This window comes from Taudactylus pleione, unplaced genomic scaffold (genome assembly GCF_031769625.1).
Source record: "Taudactylus pleione unplaced genomic scaffold, aTauple2 ptg000314l, whole genome shotgun sequence".
In the NCBI taxonomy this organism is placed as follows: Eukaryota; Metazoa; Chordata; class Amphibia; order Anura; family Myobatrachidae; genus Taudactylus; species Taudactylus pleione.
Window position 1 is genome coordinate 533,968 of NW_028284715.1, and position 18,699 is coordinate 552,666.

The following is an 18,699-nucleotide window of genomic DNA, read 5'->3' on the forward strand; positions in this document are numbered from 1 at the left end:
CCTATGGGGGTTGTGGCTGCCGGCGGGAATGGAGGGATCGCAGAAGGTATCGGAGCGTTGCTTAACCCTTTCCGTGCTGGCCAGTATCGCCAGGGCATCTGATTATCACTGCGGCATAAACTGCTCTCAAACAGGGAATTATAAGTGTCTTATATGTTCGCAATGAACCTGTTCCCTAGGTGTCAGCAAATCAGGCGCACATTGCACAAAGGGAAAGTGCACCGGGAAAAATCATAAATTGCGTATCTTGAGATGCAAACGCGTTTGCGCCTGCAGCAAATGCGCCTGGTTTACTACAGGTCATCATCATGGTGAGTACTTGCACCTGTCCTATACCGGGTTCAATAAGTAATCTCCATAAAAGTGTATTTTGCCTTACATATGGCGCACTCCCTAGGACGCCTTTGCATAGAATGCACCATCACATCCCAGTTCTGCCTCTTCATAGTATAGATGTGATCTAAATGTGTACGACTCTGCGCCATCCCAAATATGCGCTAGGGAACGTAGCATAATAATACATTCAGCATGAAAGTATCAGGCTTCAGGATCCCCAGCCTGGTTGATACATAGGGACATCAAAGTGTTAAGTGCAGCTGTACGCCTCAGTCATGATGTCAGATTAACCATCCACTTCCTGTCCAGCCATTCACAGTTTATGTGATCGAAAAGGAAGGAGAGTTAAGAAAACATATTATTGGAAAATGGTTATTCAGCTCATTTGTTGCCAGAGGAAACTCTGCTGCGTGGAAAGGGTTAAGTGACCCGGCCTGAAGTCGCTGCTCCCGATAGTTTAAATTTCCCACTGCTGGGAATAGGACATGGGACTGACAGTGTTTTGCTTCATGTGTCTAGATGACCAGAACTGCCAGGGGCTGGGGTGTAATTATTACCAGCCTCTGATTCCCCCGGAGCAGTGTAACTCAGCTGGGATCACAGGCAAATTTCTGCAGACAAATCTTTTTTAACCATTCAGTGTCAGAGGGAAGACTGTGATTTGGGGGAATTTGTAACTGTAAACTTTCTTAGGCTGGGTACACACTTGGCGATATATCGAGGGTTCTACCGTCGAGCGATATATCACAAGTGTATCGGCGGTTGCGTACACCCGATACGTCTGTGAACGATGTCGTTCACAGACATATCAGGTCGGCCCTGTAGCACAGCCGGTGCCAATATTTGTAAAAGATACAGTATTTCAGTGCATCTGGCTGTGTGTATGGGTGACCCACCGCCCGCCCGTACACTGGCTGCAGAGACCCGCCAACACTGACATCTCAACTGGGCGGGCAAATTTAAATGCCCGCACAGTTGTGATGTCAGCTCAGACACATCATGTGACCTATTGGCAAGTCTCTATAGCTTACATATCGACGGCTAGGACGGCGGATTGGTCTGCTGACCAATACACGTACGTGCATGCGCTCGGCATCTATTCTTCCGCTGGTTAATCTCTGCTCTGCTATGCATGGCAGCGGTGTGCTCCCCCCAATGTTCCCACAGCGGGACACTCTGAACTGTGGGTGGGACAGTCCCAGAGAAAGTAAAGGTATGAATAATGCTCTCTCTTTAACTAAAAATGCTCCCTCTTTATTCAAATCATTTCAGTACTCTCTCTCCATACAATGAAATCTTGTTTATGCACTGCTGCAATGCAAACTAGGGAAACGGAGTATCCAACTTCTCCCAATGGCCAGTATGCATTGCTGCTCCTCCCTAAACAGCCCCATCTCGCTCTGTGGACCTACAGTATGCACTTACACAGAAACATAGGAGCAGTTGTGCAAATCAAGGTGCACAGCCCAACTGAAGAGGGTTTTGTGCAGCCCAACTGAAGAGGGTTTTGTGCAGCACCTCAGCTGTTTGTGCTTCCAGCATGACCTACTGTACTCAGGGCCTGATTCAGACCCGCTTGCGAGCGCATAGTTTTGATGGTGGCCCAGTAGGGTTGATGGTGGCCCAGTGCGCATGTGCACGACGGAGCTGGCTCCGTCGTGCGCATGCGTGAGACCCGGATAGCGACAGGCAAACCGTCGCTCCGGGTCTCGTACCAAAGGGGGCGTGCTGCCGATGTTGAGCGGGCTGGGGGCGTGGCTGCCCAGACGGAGGCATTCCCATGGGAACGTCTACCGTCTGGGGCCGGCCCTACTGAGTGCTTTCGGCTCTGTTTGAGCCGAAAGCACTCTTGGGCTTGCGGCAACGAGACCCTACCACAAGGGTCTCATCAGAAGCCCAATGGTCGCGATGGCCTTGACCATTGCGACCATCTTCCTGGCCACTCGCTATAGCTGTGGGTGGTCACCCACAGCTATGCGAGCGGCCAGGAGGCCACTCTAAAAACACAGAAGGCCGGCCCTGATTCAGAGCGAGCGCTCTGTCAGAGCGTCCGGCTCTGAATCAGGCCCACTGTACACTGTGAGCTTTGTGAACAGGGCCCTCAGTTTCACCTACTAGTATGTTGTCATACAGCTTTGTGCCGCCGCTGCCCGAAATAAAAATAGCTGCCAGCTTCCCCTGATGTTCACCAGCCGTCTCAGGTTGAACAAGATTTAGGGCTCTGTTTATAGAAAAGAATAAAGAGCTTCTCTCCGGCAGGGGAAAAAGGTTCTCACTGATTTTATAAAGCAGAAACAGCAGAGAAAATGTCAGCACAGTGAAAGCGCTGGATCCATAGTTTACAAAGTCCCTGAATGTGAGGTTCTGGTGTTGTTGTGGGCCCGGGGTGGTAATAGGAGCAGACACTGAAGCAGCTTTAAAAATAAACGTGGAGTTTTCAATGAGTGGCTTAACAGACATGAATGTGGCAAAACGAAAGTCCAGGTATAGCACTAAGTGCACTTGGGAACTGTAGTGAGGCAATGGGAAAAAGTCCAAGTAGTGATAAGAGAAGGCAGTCCAGTATTCCAGGTTATGTGAGACTGAAATTAAAGTGCAGGCTGAAGAAAATAATGTCCAGAGGTACACAAGTGGAGGCAAGGTGCAGGGCAGGGCAGGCTTGCCTACTTTCTCCCATAATGCACTGGTTAGATCACTAGGGCCAGTAAAACCCACCACCTCTGAGCCAGTTGCAGTCCATGACTTCAGTGACTTCCCATTGAAAGTGATACCTGCCAGTCACACAGAGGACATGCAGTCCGAGGGGGAGGTGTTTCTCCCCATGGGACTGCCAATCCTGAATCCTTGGCATAGGCAAAGGCAGGGGGGGTTTCCATCTGCCTGGAAACCCCTCTCCCCAGCACATACAATGACCACAGTAGAAATAGTAATATAATAGAATTTTACAAGTGCTGCATGTTCTTCTCAGTATCACAAATAAAATAATTAGCACCACCTGTGGATCTTTTAACATGTATCAGCCAGTAATAAATAACCTGTGCACCAACTAGGAGATCTGGAAAACATGCACTGTTAGGGATACACTGCTATAGAGCCCAATATGTACATATATGTCCAGGGAAGTGCTAGGTTTTTCTGCTGCTCCCCCAGACTCCCGGACTTGCTCCCATGCTCTGGAATGGTGCCCACATCTAAAATAAAAACATTCAGCTTAGGCAGGATAGCCATACTGCCGCATATAATGACTTACTGTGATCCTGTATATGCTGGAATTATGACACACAATACACATTGTATGACGCATATTAAAGCTGGATAAGTGCTAATTATGCCCTCTTCATGGACTGGCCACACTCACTCTAAAACCAAGCATTTGGAAACCCCCCTCTAGAAATCCTGCGTTTGCCACTGCTTGGGGCCGCAGCTGATGCAGTCCTTAGAAGCCAGTGTTTTGCGCATGTGTGGCACCATCGCTGCTTGTGCACATGTGCCAGATCCATTGCGCAGGCGCAGGGACTGCAGTGTCTTCCCCTCTCCTTCGGCAGCGGCAGCCCCCCCCCCTCATTAAAGAGGGTAGGAGCCGCTGCTGTAAATAATGCATTGTTTCCACTGCGATATGATATGTTGCCAAAAGCGACAAAACTGTTTAACTGCTTTTCAATAACACTTTAACACTTGTAAACTCTGGTTAGTTTCCCTGCTGTACTGTTAGTGAATAAGAAATGTGTTGGTTTCTGGGTGCAGTTCACAGTATTGCTGTAAATAAATCACATTTAGTACATGAGTGATCAGACCATAAGGCCACATGTATAGGGCACCAGAGGTCAGGACACAGCATAAACATAATTTTATTGTAAGTTTATTTACTTATTTCTGTTCTTCAGTTTTTTTTTCTGCCACTTACACTAGTCGTTGCCATGCAGCTTTATTTCCGAGTCCGATAAGGAGGAGGGGTGTTGGAGAAAGAGACACAATCAATTTAGGAATTATTTACTAACAAAGCTGGAGGAAGCTTTAACTCACATTATGGCCCTGGCAGGGATGATCCCATGTAGGGTAAATGTTTTATATTACATTTGTTGCTTTTTACAACACGTGCAGACAGAAGTCTGATCAAAAAGTCATAAATGTCATAACATCATTCACATTACACTTCAATGACAAATATGTTGCACAGAGTCCCAGATTTTATTTATTTATTTTTTTGCATGAGTATATGCTGGCCATACACGGTAAGATTTTCTGTCCAAACATCCAACTAGTTGGTTGGTTGGTTGGAATGAAAATCTGCTAAGGTATGAAAGCAAATGACAATCAGCAATTTGTTCCCAAACGCAGGAAAATGGACAAAAACTGTTGTTTGAACAAATTCTTTAGATCAAACATTTAACAAATTTGTCTGACGACCATTTTCATCTGTTTTCTGGCATTTAGGAGCAACTTGCTGATCATCAGTTACTCCCATACGTTACCAGATTTTCATTCCAATCAACCATCTAGTTGGATGGTTGGACAGAATATCTTACCGTGTATGGCCAGCATAAGTCATAGGACAGTAAGGGGTATATTTACTAAAGGTCAGTTTTTGAGTCAATGTTATAGTCAATTTTGCTTTTAGTCAGAGGTTCCCAAATGCTGTCCTCAAGGCTCCCCAACAGTTCAAGTTTTAAGGTGCATACACACGTAACGATTTTTGGAACGATTTAACTATTAACGACGTTGTTATCGTTCAATCGTTGAAAAAATCATTCAGTTTCTGAGTTATAACGATGAACGATTATCGTTCATGGGCGTTCCCATTTGTAGTTCATTCAGACTGACCAACTGAACGATTTTCATTAAGGGAAGTTACAAAAATCGTCTGTAGTTCCAAAAATTTTTCATTACACTTTAAAAAATCTGACAGAAAATCGTTGGTAACAAAATCGTTGTGCGTGTATGCAGCTTAAGAGATATCCATGGCTAAGCACAGGTGGTTACATCAAATTCACTGAGGTACTAATTAAATCACCTGTGCTGAACCTTGGATATCTCTAAAACCTGAACTGTTGGGGAGCCTTGAGGACTGCGTTTGGGAACCTCTGCCCTTAGTAAAGCCACGATTTGCAAATCACACCGAAAATCACTTATAATTACACCAAAAAGCCAAAATTGAGCTTTAGTAAATATACCCCCTATGTGTTTAGTTCAGGTTTTGGAACAGATTTTGGTTAACTACAAATCTCAGTGCGGTTGTACCTATGTTCCAGAACAGAGGTTCTCAAACTTGATTCTCAGGACCCCACACAGTTCACGTTTTCCATGTCACCCAGCAGGTGCACAGGTGTACTCATTACTCACTGACACATTTTAAAAGATTCACAGGTGGAGCTCATTATTTCACTTGTGATTCTGTGAGGAGACCTGGAAAACATGCACTGTTTGGGGTCCCGAAGACTGAGTTTGAGAACCTGTGTTCCAGAACATCCATGCTTGTGTCCAGATGGCTAATTCAAAATGACCGAGGTACTAATTAAGTCACCTGTGCTATAGCATGGATAGCCTTAAAACCTGGACTGTAATTGCAGAGTTTGGGAGCCTCTGCTATATGCTGTTCCCTGTGTGAGTGACTGATGCTATTTGCAGATGGGAATAGTAAAGTTTTTGTATCCCATGTCGGCCTATTGAACCTCACACACTGCACAGTGCTATTACAATATACATTTAGCACCATTGTATTATTGGATTTAGGGAGGGGGGGACGCACTCTATGGAAAGGAAAGTGGGCTCATTAATCACACATGTTATTGCCTTCCTCCCACTGACCCCCTGACAGGAAGGCCTGAATGCTGGTCCTGTGCCCTGGGAGCAGGGTTAGATTTCAGGATATGAGATGAATGGAAATGTAGATCTATCTCCCTTGGTAAACAAGCAAGAAAGGGTGACAGGTGGACCCTGTCTATCAGCGCTGAAAAACGCTGCGTCCAATGAATAGATCAGACTGATGACAATGTCAGTTCATCTTCTGAGTTATAACAGAATCTATAGAAAAAGCCTACTGAGCTATTTGAGGTGTATTCCCCGATTTTGGGGGATAGCGGCAATTATTAAGAATCCCCCCTAATGTATTAGGGAGGGATCGCAGCAGATATCGGAGACCCATTGTGTGGACCCAGAGTTTATTTATTGAACTAAAGTTGCAAACAGTGATGTGAGACAGGCTTGCTCGGAAATATGGCAGTGTGTGGTAAGTAATTTCTCAAGAATATCTACTGTATTCTAACTTTCAAGGTAAAGTAAAAGAGAGTACAGCAGAGAGCACAGCACCTTCTTCTCCACTCTAAGATGGAATATAGACCGTATTCCTTGTTTTCATAATCTTAAATATTTGTCTTTTATTATCTCATGTGCTGCAGTATTTCCCAGACATCTGACTCATACTGTACATAACTAGCCCATTTAGTTTCGCATTACTGGGCGATAGCAAAGACATTTATATTCTGGATGTTATCTCATATTTTTCCAGTTCTGTTTAATATCATACTAGAATTGGAATGTGCACGTATACAGGGCCTGATTCAGGTTAGATCGCAAGGCTGCGGACGCACGCAACCGGTCAATGTTTGCGTTATGTGTATGCATGGCAGTTTGCGTGCGCAAGCCGGCCACTACGAACGGGTATGCTAACGCGGCAGACACGCAGCGGCACTAAGAAATGATTGACAGGAAGCACCGTTTGGAGGTGGAGAGGGGGGGTGGTCTGCGGAACGCATGCGTGCCTGTGCGTTTGAACGCCGTTACAGGGGCCTGCATAATTAAGCCACTGCTACGGCATATGCAGCCAGAGGTCTAGATGACAACAGGAAGTTTCGCAGTTTGTGAGTCAGGCTCAGCTCAACCACACCTGTGCGTATGGGTCCGATGTTACCGATGTTTTCGCTGACTTGCGGATGTATGTAATGGGAAGTGGGTGGCTTTATACAGTGGTGGGCGTCTTGGTATAATGCAGCGACTGCACTGCTATCGCATTCGTTTGCATATTTTCACAGCGAGCGGGTACTGTATGTACGTGCGTTTTATAGACTTGCGATCCGTACTGAATCAGGCCCTTAATTCTTGTAAAGATAAAGGTGGCGCGGTATCTGTAGTTAGCGGATTGATCATGTCATGTTACAATCTAATCTCCAGTGTTGCTTTTACGATATTTATTACTAGCTGGGATACCCGGCATTGAAGACTGGACCCTGAAGTACACCTGCAGCCATTATTTGTTTACTTTGTCCTCGCCTATAACCCCATTCCATTGATCTTGAAAATTACCACACTACTTGCTAACATGCATGCAAACAGTGGCGTAACTACCGTGGGTGCAAGAGGTGGGGCTGCTATAGTGCCCGAGCTGCATCTGTGGCTTGCCATTCCCCTTGCACCCAGTCACTGCAACAAGGAGGGACGGTCCAGTCGGGGCCGCTGAGGGGGGCCCAGGTGGCAGCGGAGTTTATATATGAGAGAGAGAGAGATAATCGGGGGGCACTCAGGGGGACTTGCACAACATAGAAAAAAATGAACCAGACGGAGCCGGTGTCTCTTGCCGACGTTTCAAGTCTTGATAAAAGCATTTGTTTGCTGAAACGTCGGCAAGAGACACCGGCTCCGTCTGGTTCATTTTTTTCTATGTTGTGCAAGTCCCGCTGAGTGCCCCCCGATTATCTCTCTATACATGGGCAGCTATTGGATTTAAGGAGAGTGCCGGACACTATCTTTTTGTTCTATATATATATATATATATATATATATATATATATATATATATATATATATATATATATATATATATATATATATAATGTGTGTGTGTATACATTTTATTTATATATATATATATGTATAAAAATATATATATATATATATATATATATATATATACATACATACTGTACATGCGCACACACACACGTCTGTCACACATACTACTTCATCGGCCTTCCAGCTCTCTTCCTAACTCCCTGCTACATGCTCCCTCCTCCCTGTCTACCACCCCATCTGTGTCACACCTGTTTGTCTTCCCCTCCCTTTTAGAATGTAAGCTCTTATGAGCAGGGCCCTCTACCCTCTTGTGCTTCTCCCTACTTTAGTTTCATCTACTTCTTACTCCCCACTAGGGCACCTAACACTTGGCTGCTTATGTTCTGTTGCTTATCTGGGTGTTATGGTCACTAATGTAGCAATATATATTATCCATGTCCTGGTCCTGTATTGTATTGCTCTGTAAGTCACTGGTCAACTATTTGTTTATGTACTTTGTAAGGTGCTGCGGAACACTTGTGGCGCCATATAAATAAATGGTGATGATAATAATACAAGACACAAACACACACACTCTCTCTCTTACCTTGCAGCAGCTGCAGGCCAGGTATCAGATGGAGATGGGATGAGACACCGTGTAATCTAGTTCCTCCCCCTGCGTGCGCTACTAGGCATTACTATTATTGTGTGGAGTAATGGGTTATATGGAGCACTACTACTATGTGGAATAATCTATTACTACTACTATCTAATAAACATCATTACTGTGTGGTATAATGTGTAAGGGGCATTGCTGTGTAGTATAAGGGGCCTTACTGTATGGCATAATGTACTGTATAAGGGCACTACTACTGCATGGCATAATGTGTATAAGGGGTATTACTGTGTGGCATAACATGAATGGCCTCTGTGTGGTGATAAATTTATCTGTTTTTTTACCTCTGGGGGCGGCCCTTTTAATATCTTGCTATGTGGCCCCCAAAGTTCAGACAGACAGACACGCTTTCTCATTTATTATATAGATTAATATTATTATTATTACTATTATCATCATCATGTATTTACATAGCAACAACTAACATACATACAGTAGCACGGTAGATAGATAGATAGATGGATGCAGTGGCATCACTGGGGACGGTGACACCAGTGCACCAAATAGACCCCCTGCATACCTAAAAAAGTGGTTGTGGCCTCTGAATTGATGTTGATTATATTAGCTTGCTTCTTGTGACCAGATTTTATGATCATCTTTACATAAATGAGTCATCTTAAAATAGTAATGCACTAGAGCATACTTACCTATTTTCTCTTAATCCTCCCCCAGGAGAAGCCGTTGGGGGATTATGGGGACAGGGCCAGATGGTTTGTGTCATTAAGCCCCACCCCCTTGCGGTAAAAATACGTTTACTGCTTATTTAAATAGGGGTGTGGTCAAATGATGTAATTCTTATAGAATAGCATCTTTAAGCTTCGCCCCCTACCTGCGGACTGCCGTTCCCCGAGGAAATTCTCCCCATTCTGCCTACTTCACAATGAAGTGGGCAGGATGCGGGAGAAGTGCCTTCTCTTCCAAAGGTGCGGGGGGTTTACCCGAAAAATCAGGAGCCTTTCTCTCGGGAGAGTAAGCAAGTATGCATCAGAGCAATGCACTTCTCATGCAACAGCCAATCAATAGCATTCCAGCCCAGTGCCTTGGTACAAGTAACCGCAGCTAGTTTTATTTGGCAGCATAAAATAAACAAAACCTAAAAATAAATGTTAGTCTGTCCCAGTCTAACTGACATAAAGTTCTCCGGGTTCTCCAGGTGGAAGGAGCTGATGTCCAGCTCACAAATAAAACAACATTTATCTAAACAAAAAACAAAACCGGTGTATCTCAGCATGCCTCCAGTCTGTATCCCACAGGCAGTGAGAGACTGAACAGAGAAACTGACACACCAATTATCTAGAGATGAGGGTTTCGGTTCTACTTGGTTACGTTCGGATCTGAAAAACTGCATCTTATTGGCTATCCGGCTCTCATGTGTTTTGGATAGCTACTGTAATATGATAAATCCAAACTAATTTGGCAAAAAGAACCCGGTGGAACCGAACTGCTCATCTCTACTACTATCAGCCCATCACAGTTCACAGGTGGTCCTGCAACCAAGGTTGCTCATTACCTGGGGATTACCATGCAGAAGTTAGATAAATAATTTTCTCAGTGCCTTTATCACTATATATAGATATAGATATATATCTATATATAGTTCAACAAATGCACGCCGCCTCTCATGCCAATTGATTACTTCCTCCCACTCCTGCCTCCAAGATTTTGCCCGCGCTGCTCCCCACCTTTGGAACTCTCTCCCACTTCCCATCAGACTATCCACCTCTCTTCAATCCTTCAAACGGGCTCTCAAGACCCACTATTTCATCAAAGCCTTCCAGCTCTCATCTTAACTTGCTGCTAAATACTCCTTCCTCCATGCCCGCCCCATCTGTGTCACCCCTGTTTGTCTGTCCTTCCCCATTAGAATGTAAGCTCCTATGAGCAGGTCCCTTCTCCTTACTCTACCTTCATCTACTTCTTACTCTCTACCAGGGCACCTAACACTTGGTTGCTTTGCATTGTTGCTTATCTGGGTGTTATGGTCGCGAATCTTGAAATGTATATTATCAATGTCCTGTATTGTATTGTATTGTACTGTAAGTGAATGTAAATCAACCTATTTATTTATGTACTTTGTAAGGCGCTGCGGAACACTTGTGGCGCCATATAAATAAACGATAATAATTATATATATATATATATATATATATACACACACACACACACACACACACACACACACACACACACACACACACACACATACATATATGTGTGTGTGTGTTTTTAATCTTTATGTGTGTGTATGTATCTTATAGGTAGAGACTGGCTGTGCTACAGTGCCGGTTTCATAGCAACAATGATACACAACAATGATCCCAGCAGCATTACATGAGCACAGTTCTACAGCACTGGATATGAGTGTTTTCCTGCCTTACACTGCAATCTGCTTCCTTTAATGGACACTACACCCAAAAAGTGAAGAGAGGAGGTGAATTACAGCATACCGCTGCCGCCCATGGCAGCATTTTGGGAAAGTAAAGCACCACTGAATATTTCTTACTTAAAATAATAATGATATCCTGGACTCAGTGAGTCACAGTTTCTAAGACTGTGAAATAGTTCAAAATGAGCTTGCACTTTGAACCCAAACAGTAGTCATCTACACCCCTGTTGTGACATTATTGCTAGTGCTAATTCCCTGTTATGTCACTGGTTAAGCCCTGTGACATCACTGGTTATGCCCATGTTGATATAATGATTTAGATGTGCAACAAACAGCAGAGATGAACTTTATATTAAACTTAGGCCCGTATTCAGTTTGGAACGAAAAGCTGAAACTTTTTCGCCGATGATGTAATTTCGCCAGGCGGAAAAGTACTGCCACATTCAATTTGAAAGACTTTCCGCCTAGGCGGAATGTCAATGCAATGTAATAGGCGGAAAAGATTCGCCTATGAATAGTAGGCGTAAAAAAGTGTAGAATTGGGGTTTTGGTGTACAATATTGCGGGAACCCCTGTGCAGCCTTAAGACAGTCCCCTAAAGGTAAACTGCGACAATTTAAAAAAAAAAAATACTTAAGAACACCCCCAACAAATCACTTTCATTTTGGGGGCGAAAAAAAAAATTGGGGGGAAAAAGTTAAAAACTAGCGAACTAGACTCCAGTGGAGTCCCCAAGTATGCTCCAGGTGTTTTTTTCATTGCAGGGGCTTGCAGCAGGTGGATTTTTCATGTTTTTTTTTATACTTAATTTTAGCAACTTTAAAATATGCTGTCCCCCATTTTCAAGTACCCTAAATTTGCTGGGATAAGTTATTTTCTGCTAAAAAACCTCCTGAATCCTATTCTTCACCACTTATGCAAAAACACAATTTAACAGCTATTGAGTCCGTTTAAAAACGCCACATACCTTCAGCAAGCCAAATCGGGGGTAACCATAGCTAACCCCCATGTCAGAGCATCTTTTGGGGGGTGTCAGGCTGATTTCCCCAAATCTGACATGACTTTCCGCTTGTTTAAGTTTCGCCAGGTCCCGTTTTCGCGTACTTTCAAATTGGATACGGGAATAGACGGGCACGCGCGCAATACTTTTTCGCCTGCAAAACAGGTGAAGTAGGCGAAAACTCCGAGAGGCGGAAAATTATCGCGTGTCCGCTCAAATTGAATACAACTCATAATCGTTGTGATCTGTGCAAATCATCTTCGAAAAAAGCCCTTTTAGAACAATTTTTTTTTTTATTTTAATGAAGACACATTAGATTACTGACATTTCCAAAATGCTCAAAGCAAATTCATATTACGGGATGGGTACAGCTTATCAACATTCAGAATTTATTTATTGATATTAAGCCCAACCAAATTGATATTAAATTACAATAGCAATGACAGCTTTTATTATATATAAAAGTTGATCTACGTGACCCATTAAAGTTAATATAGTGACTGTTTGTTTCCTGCGTGTCTTTAAGATTGAAGTGAATGCTCTTGTTGAGATGGTGATCATTCAGGCGGCTGGGGGGATGGGAGGTAAGCCTGAGACAGGTCTATACATGTGTACATTACTCTATGTGCATGGTTACAGCAACAGATAACAGTGGGCATCCTCTGCACGAGACCTTAGCTTTGCTACATTGTACAGTATTTTATATACAAAGTATTCCTCTTTGCTGGATTCTATACATCAGTTAGGCAACAATGGTAAATGAGAGATAATAATATAAATGCTATTTTTTTTTTTACTATCTTTTAATCTCTAAACAAACATTGATTGTCATTACTCTGCTCCCACAATAATTGAATATATATCGAGATGCTGCCAAAGATCAGGAAAATGGTTTAAAGGTTTGAACCCTTGCCTTTAAAAGTGTTTTTTGTGTTCCAAAGGATTACCGCATCTATGAACCCTACACCACAGAATTGCCAGTGAGTGTGTAGCTAGGAGCATACACCTGACTGTGTGCAGCTGTTCCCGGTAGCAGCCATAGTTCGGAAGTAACTTAATGACAAGTGGCTGGTCGGGTCGCTAGTCATTGAGCAGTGGGAGGAGGCAGCGGGCCAGTCTGGATAGCTTCCAGCCCGCGGGTTGTATTTTGCCCACCCCTAGTGAGCTAGGGGAAGGCAGGGCAGAGCAGAAGGGAGAAGTAATGGAGCCAGGGGGAGGCGGGACCAGAGGGGGATGGAGCAGGAGGAAGGCAGGATGGAGCAGAAGGGAGGAGGGACGTAGCCAGAGGGAGGTAGGATGGAGTAGGAGGGAGGAGGGATGAAGCCAGGAGTAGGGGAGATGGAGCAGATGGGAGGAAGGATGGAGATAGGGGGTGGCAGGATGGAGCAGAGGAGGCTGGTGGCCAGTGAATTCCGGACACCAATGGGAACGTCTTTGCTATATACTGTCGGGGAATGGAAAACGCTCCCCTGTGGTCAGAGAAAAAATACACCTGGAGCACGAGCTCCGCCCTCGCTACACCTCTGGGTATATGGTATGGGAGTGATGTGATGTGGCATTGTATTCAGAGATGTACTGTAGCTCCCACATAAATTAGGACACTGTAGATGGCACAGTCTTCCAGCTCCATGGAACCCACGCTCCCACGCGTTTCACTTATCAAAACGTAGCTGGTGTGAGTGTCAAATTCCTGTTACTCAGGGGTCTATTTATCAAGCAGTATAAAGTGTGGAGAAGTGGACCAGTGGAGAGGTTGCCCACAGCAACCAATCAACTTTCAAGTAACATTTATCAAGTACAGTCTATAAAATAATAGGTAGGAGCTGATTGGTTGCTATGGGCAACTTCTCCACTGGTCCACTTCTCCATGCTTTTCACTGCTTGATAAATAGACCCCTCAAACACTAAAGTTCTTTATGACCACTGAAATTCAGAATGGTTGTAAATCTGACCATTTGCAGCCTAATGGCCTCAAAAAAATGGCAATTTAACACTAAGCAATACTTTGCAGAAATGTTTCTGTCTCTAATTATACCCTGTTCTGGGCCCTATGCTACCAGGCCCAAAAGCAATTTAAGGGGAAGCCAGAGTAGTCATTTCCTTTGGATTTCTAGTACCCACTAAAAGCACAATCAGCCAAACTCCCTATTCTTACACGTCTGCCATTTTTATTATTTGACGTTGCAAGAGATTCAAACGGTCGTTCCATAATAAGTAAAGTAGCATTTACAGTCTGCAAACGGCAGAGGTTATTCAAGTTCAGCGTAAGCTATTACCAGTTTTGCTGTTACAAAGTCGCCCACTCTACATCATTTTACTTTGTAAACAGTCCTCGTGTTTAATGTTGCTTTAAATCTGTGCCAACCTGGACTAAATCCCTAAGTTTACCTAAGGCCATTCACACGAGTTATAAAATATGTCCCAATCTGGGAGTTTCAGATATTGTTCTTGGATCCTTTATCAGCAGTGTGACCGTGCCCCATGTATGCACCCTTATCTCTGACCTCTTCCCCCCTAACAACCTGGTACTATCTACTCTGCCCTAGCACCATGTGCTCTCCCTGGCATTCTGTCCTCTTACACCGTCCCCTCTGCCATTTAAAATAACAACAATATAACCATCAATTTATAGGAAGATTTTATGTTTGTCCTAGGTATATAGGTATTAAATACTGAAATATTACCTCTATACTCCGTTAAGGGATGTAGTTACGTCGCCGATGGACGGGATGCCGGCTGTTGAAATCCCCGTGTCGGAATTCCGACCCGGGACTAAACATAGGCACCCAAATCCTGATGTTAGTAGAGATACTGAGGCTGGCATCCCGACAGCTGGCATCCCAAAAGTAAGTATAGCGGGGCTGGGTTAGGTGTTAGCCGCGGTGGGTGGAAGATAGGTTTAGGCACCATGGGGGGGTTAGGCTCGGAGCGGGTGGGGGGTTAGGTTTAGGCACCACTGTTGGGTTAGGGTTAGGCACTAAGGGGGAAGGTTAGGTTCAGGCACCAAGGGAGGGGAGAGTTAGGTTTAGGCACTAACAGGGTGGGTTAGAATGCAACAAAGGAGGGTAAGAGACAGAAGGGGGAGGGTTAGGTTTAGGCAGTAACGGGGAGGACAAGGATACGGGGTGGGGAGGGTTAGAGGCAGAAGGGGGGGGCATTAGCTTGGTTACATCCCCCCTGTCGGGACACTGAGCATCGGGATGCCGCTGCCGATATTTTGACAGCTGGCATCCTGACTGCCAGTATTTCATACCCAACCCCTCTATTTCAACCACCTTGCTCATGTTGACATAGGGCCTGATTCAGAGTTGTACACTAATGCCGCCGCCGCTGCTGCTGCGAATGTGTATACAGCTGCGATGCAAAAATATGCAAATGTCGCAGCCTCCAGGAAATGTATTGAGACGCCCCAAGCGGCTTTACAAATCCTAATACCTATGTAAAATGTTGCAGGATCGGCGTTCAAAGATGCAGTATCTTTGTACGCCGATCAGGTCAGTCGATTATCGCAGTCCTGAGGTGAGGCTATGGTCCCGCAGAATGGCCGTGGGAACTGAGATGCCGGAGACATATTCCTTGCATACGGGATCGTAGTCACAGGGTGTGACACGCCCACCCAAACGGTCGCAACACGTCTGCCTTCTTTGCCGTTACCTCTCCCAACTGCTCACTGCTGCAAATAAATTGTCGCTGCGAGCATCTACGGTAATGTACTTTGATGCATGCGCCGTGTGACACATGCGCAGATATTGCCGATTCTCCATCAACTGCTAAAACATTGCCATAGAATGCAACTGTGGACCAGGTCCGTTATCCTTATCTGATTTGACGCAAGACAATAAGTTAAATTTTTTGTGCTGTGACATCACTGGCTCCGCCCATGTGCAGGTATCCAGTGGCTGCAGTGGGACTCATTTATGAAGCACGAAATAGCAAAGGTGAAAATGTCAGAGCAGGGACACTGCGGCAACTTTGGGTCTATTCACTAAGCAGTGTTAGGAGACAGAGTGAAAAGTGATAAGGTGCCAGCCAATCAGCTCCCAACTGTCATCTCACAGGCTGTGTTTGAAAAATGACAGTTGGGAGCTGATTGGCTGGCACCTTATCACTTTTCACTCTGTCTCCTAACACTGCTTAGTAAATAGACCCCCTAGTGTGCAACCTACCAAGAAGATTTCAGTTTGTGGAAGGGTATTTCTGAAATTCGGCGTAGGGTTGGAGAGAGAGAGCAAGGGGTGTTCTTTTTGGAATCGGTATGAGATGCTTGCACTCAGGATCCTGGCTGTTAGCATCCCGATGCCGGCATCCCGAAAGGGTTAACATACCGACACTTGTTGGTCGGTATGCTAACCCTCCCCCTCACCCCTAACCACCCCTCTTTGGTGCCTACTCCTACCCCCCTAGTGCCTAACCCTAACCTCCCCCTCCCCGATGCCTAACCCTAACCCTTCCCCCCTTAGTGCCTAACCCTAACCCTCCCTCTAGTGCCTAACCCTAATCCCCCCCCTAACACCCTGATACTTACCTTCGGTATCCTGGCAGACTGGATGCTGGCACCGGGCTTCTGACCGCAGTCGGGAATTCGGTGCCGGTAATAGGAGCGTCGGCATCCAGACCACCGGGATGATGAACGCATATCGTTCTTTACTCAGGCCGACCATTTCACAAAGTTTGCAACACACAAAAGTGCCCGGTGTAATAATAATAAGACAATCCAGATAGCTCCTTGTCTTCACGATTAGTTTAAGCGAGGCAAAACACATTTTCGGAGACTGTGGTGGTTCTAAAGGGGTAAAAAGTTGGACTTTTGATGAAATGAATTAGATTTTTTGATTCCCGGCAAACTTAGGCGCACTTCTAATTTGAGGAAGCCTTCTACCAGGTGCGTATCTATAATGGGTGCAGGGTGTGCGGTGCACATGGGCTCTTGGGTCCACGGGGGCCCTCGCCGCACCCATTTATTCTATACTTACCTCTCTGGAGTCTCGCATCAGCGATAGCATCTCTGTACAAATGTACGGCCACGGACAGACTGGTGCCCAGAGTCTTCTGCTGAGTTAAGTACGTTGCCAGGGAGTGAGGAGGTGACCCCAAACAGACTGTACAAGGCCCTCTCCTTTCTTAATAGGCCTCTACCTTCTACCCTGAGCTAATATTAAGCGTGCACTGTAGTACAGATAGTAGCATCACCCAGGCAACTCAGATGCCACAGTGTTTGCACTGTACAATGAGATCCTGTACTGGCTCAAACAGAGAAGCATCTCCATCCTGTTGCAGAGGATTGAAAGAGATTGTAAACATTTTTGCTATGTATACGGCCCCATTACTTCCGTTATATTATTACGCTCAGTTATACACATCCTTCGACCTTACTTGCTCTTTCGTGTGTTCTTACAGTTCCATAAATGCGCTCTATTTTCAATACAAAAATGCTACCAGAGTGCTGTTTGCAGCATTTGTTGGCAGATGAACCATCTACTGTACATTTCTCTTGGCGTGGTCTACTATACCGCATTGGAAACAATATGTTCTACTCTTCAAACAATTTATAAAATTGCGTGGAGGTGAGGGAATTTGGTTTAAATGAGCCCCAAATTTTTCAACGCGTTTCGCATCTTCAGTGTTATCTGCAAAAATAAAAAAAATTGCAATGAGATTTTTTTGTTACTTTTCTGTATTTTAAACTCTTTAATTGTCCGTAGACTAATACATAATCATATGAAGGAGAAACTATCAGGGAATAAAAACTTTTTTTTTTTTTTTAGCAGATTCTTGACCATATGTTTTTCTTTAATTCTTTTTCTGGGAGTTCAGCTTTTAGACCACAGAGTTCTCGCTGACACGTGTAGCGTGTTCCTTTCCTGTGGTGTGTTTCATATTAGCTGCAGGACTCTACCGACGTGTTTACTCTCCGGAGGAAGGCGAATAGAAGACCAGGAAAAAAGATTCCGTCAGATACCAGACATTGCTGTGAGGATCCGAGTCACCGCGGAGTGTATGGCGGAAGATTTTCCCAACTCTCGACCAGAGTAAATCACACTCTTTATGGGATGCTAGAAAGACATCAGGAAACAATCGAAGGATGGATTTTAATCAAGCGCTAAAGGAATTTTTTTTTTTTCAGTAACATTACAGGAAGAATGTAAAGCTGCTCACGCAGGATGTATGGAAGGGGGGCAAACCTAGCTCACACTGACAGGATGTTTAAATACTCACAAAGACTCTCGCCTCATCGTTACTTTGTGTATCTTTCCCACCATCGTTTTTGTAGACTTTTTGCTATTTTTTTTAACATCTGAATGAAGCAGATTCAGGCCTCTGATTTGGGGATTTCGTCTGGAAATCACTTTTACGCCATACGGTGACTATTTTCTCATAAAAGTCTCTTGTTAAGTGAGTATATTCTCCGTCTCTGGCCCTGCAGGCTTCTAGCAACTTGAAGAGAAAAGTTCTTAACAGTTTGTCAACCGGGAGAGGTTAGAATATACAACTTAGCGGAGTTTGTAGACTTTAGGTCGATGTTTTCATGTTCTTATA

At 44.6% G+C, this 18,699-nt stretch overlaps 1 protein-coding gene across 8 annotated transcripts in view; it reads left to right on the forward strand.

The window, feature by feature from the left end:
* The window catches only part of LOC148510580 (gap junction gamma-1 protein-like), a 165,187-nt gene that overhangs the window by 99,433 nt on the left and 47,055 nt on the right, over nt 1–18,699 (forward strand). For 2 of the 8 annotated variants that reach the window (XM_088442574.1, XM_088442570.1), the window contains exon 1: nt 18,071–18,555. The exons of 4 other annotated variants lie outside the window; for them this stretch is intronic. The gene's annotated coding sequence lies outside the window, so the exon portion shown is untranslated. Of the gene's footprint in view, nt 1–5,733; nt 5,842–6,543; nt 6,563–18,070; nt 18,556–18,699 lie in introns of those variants that run through there. 2 more of the 8 variants (XM_088442569.1, XM_088442577.1) reach the window with 2 other exon arrangements.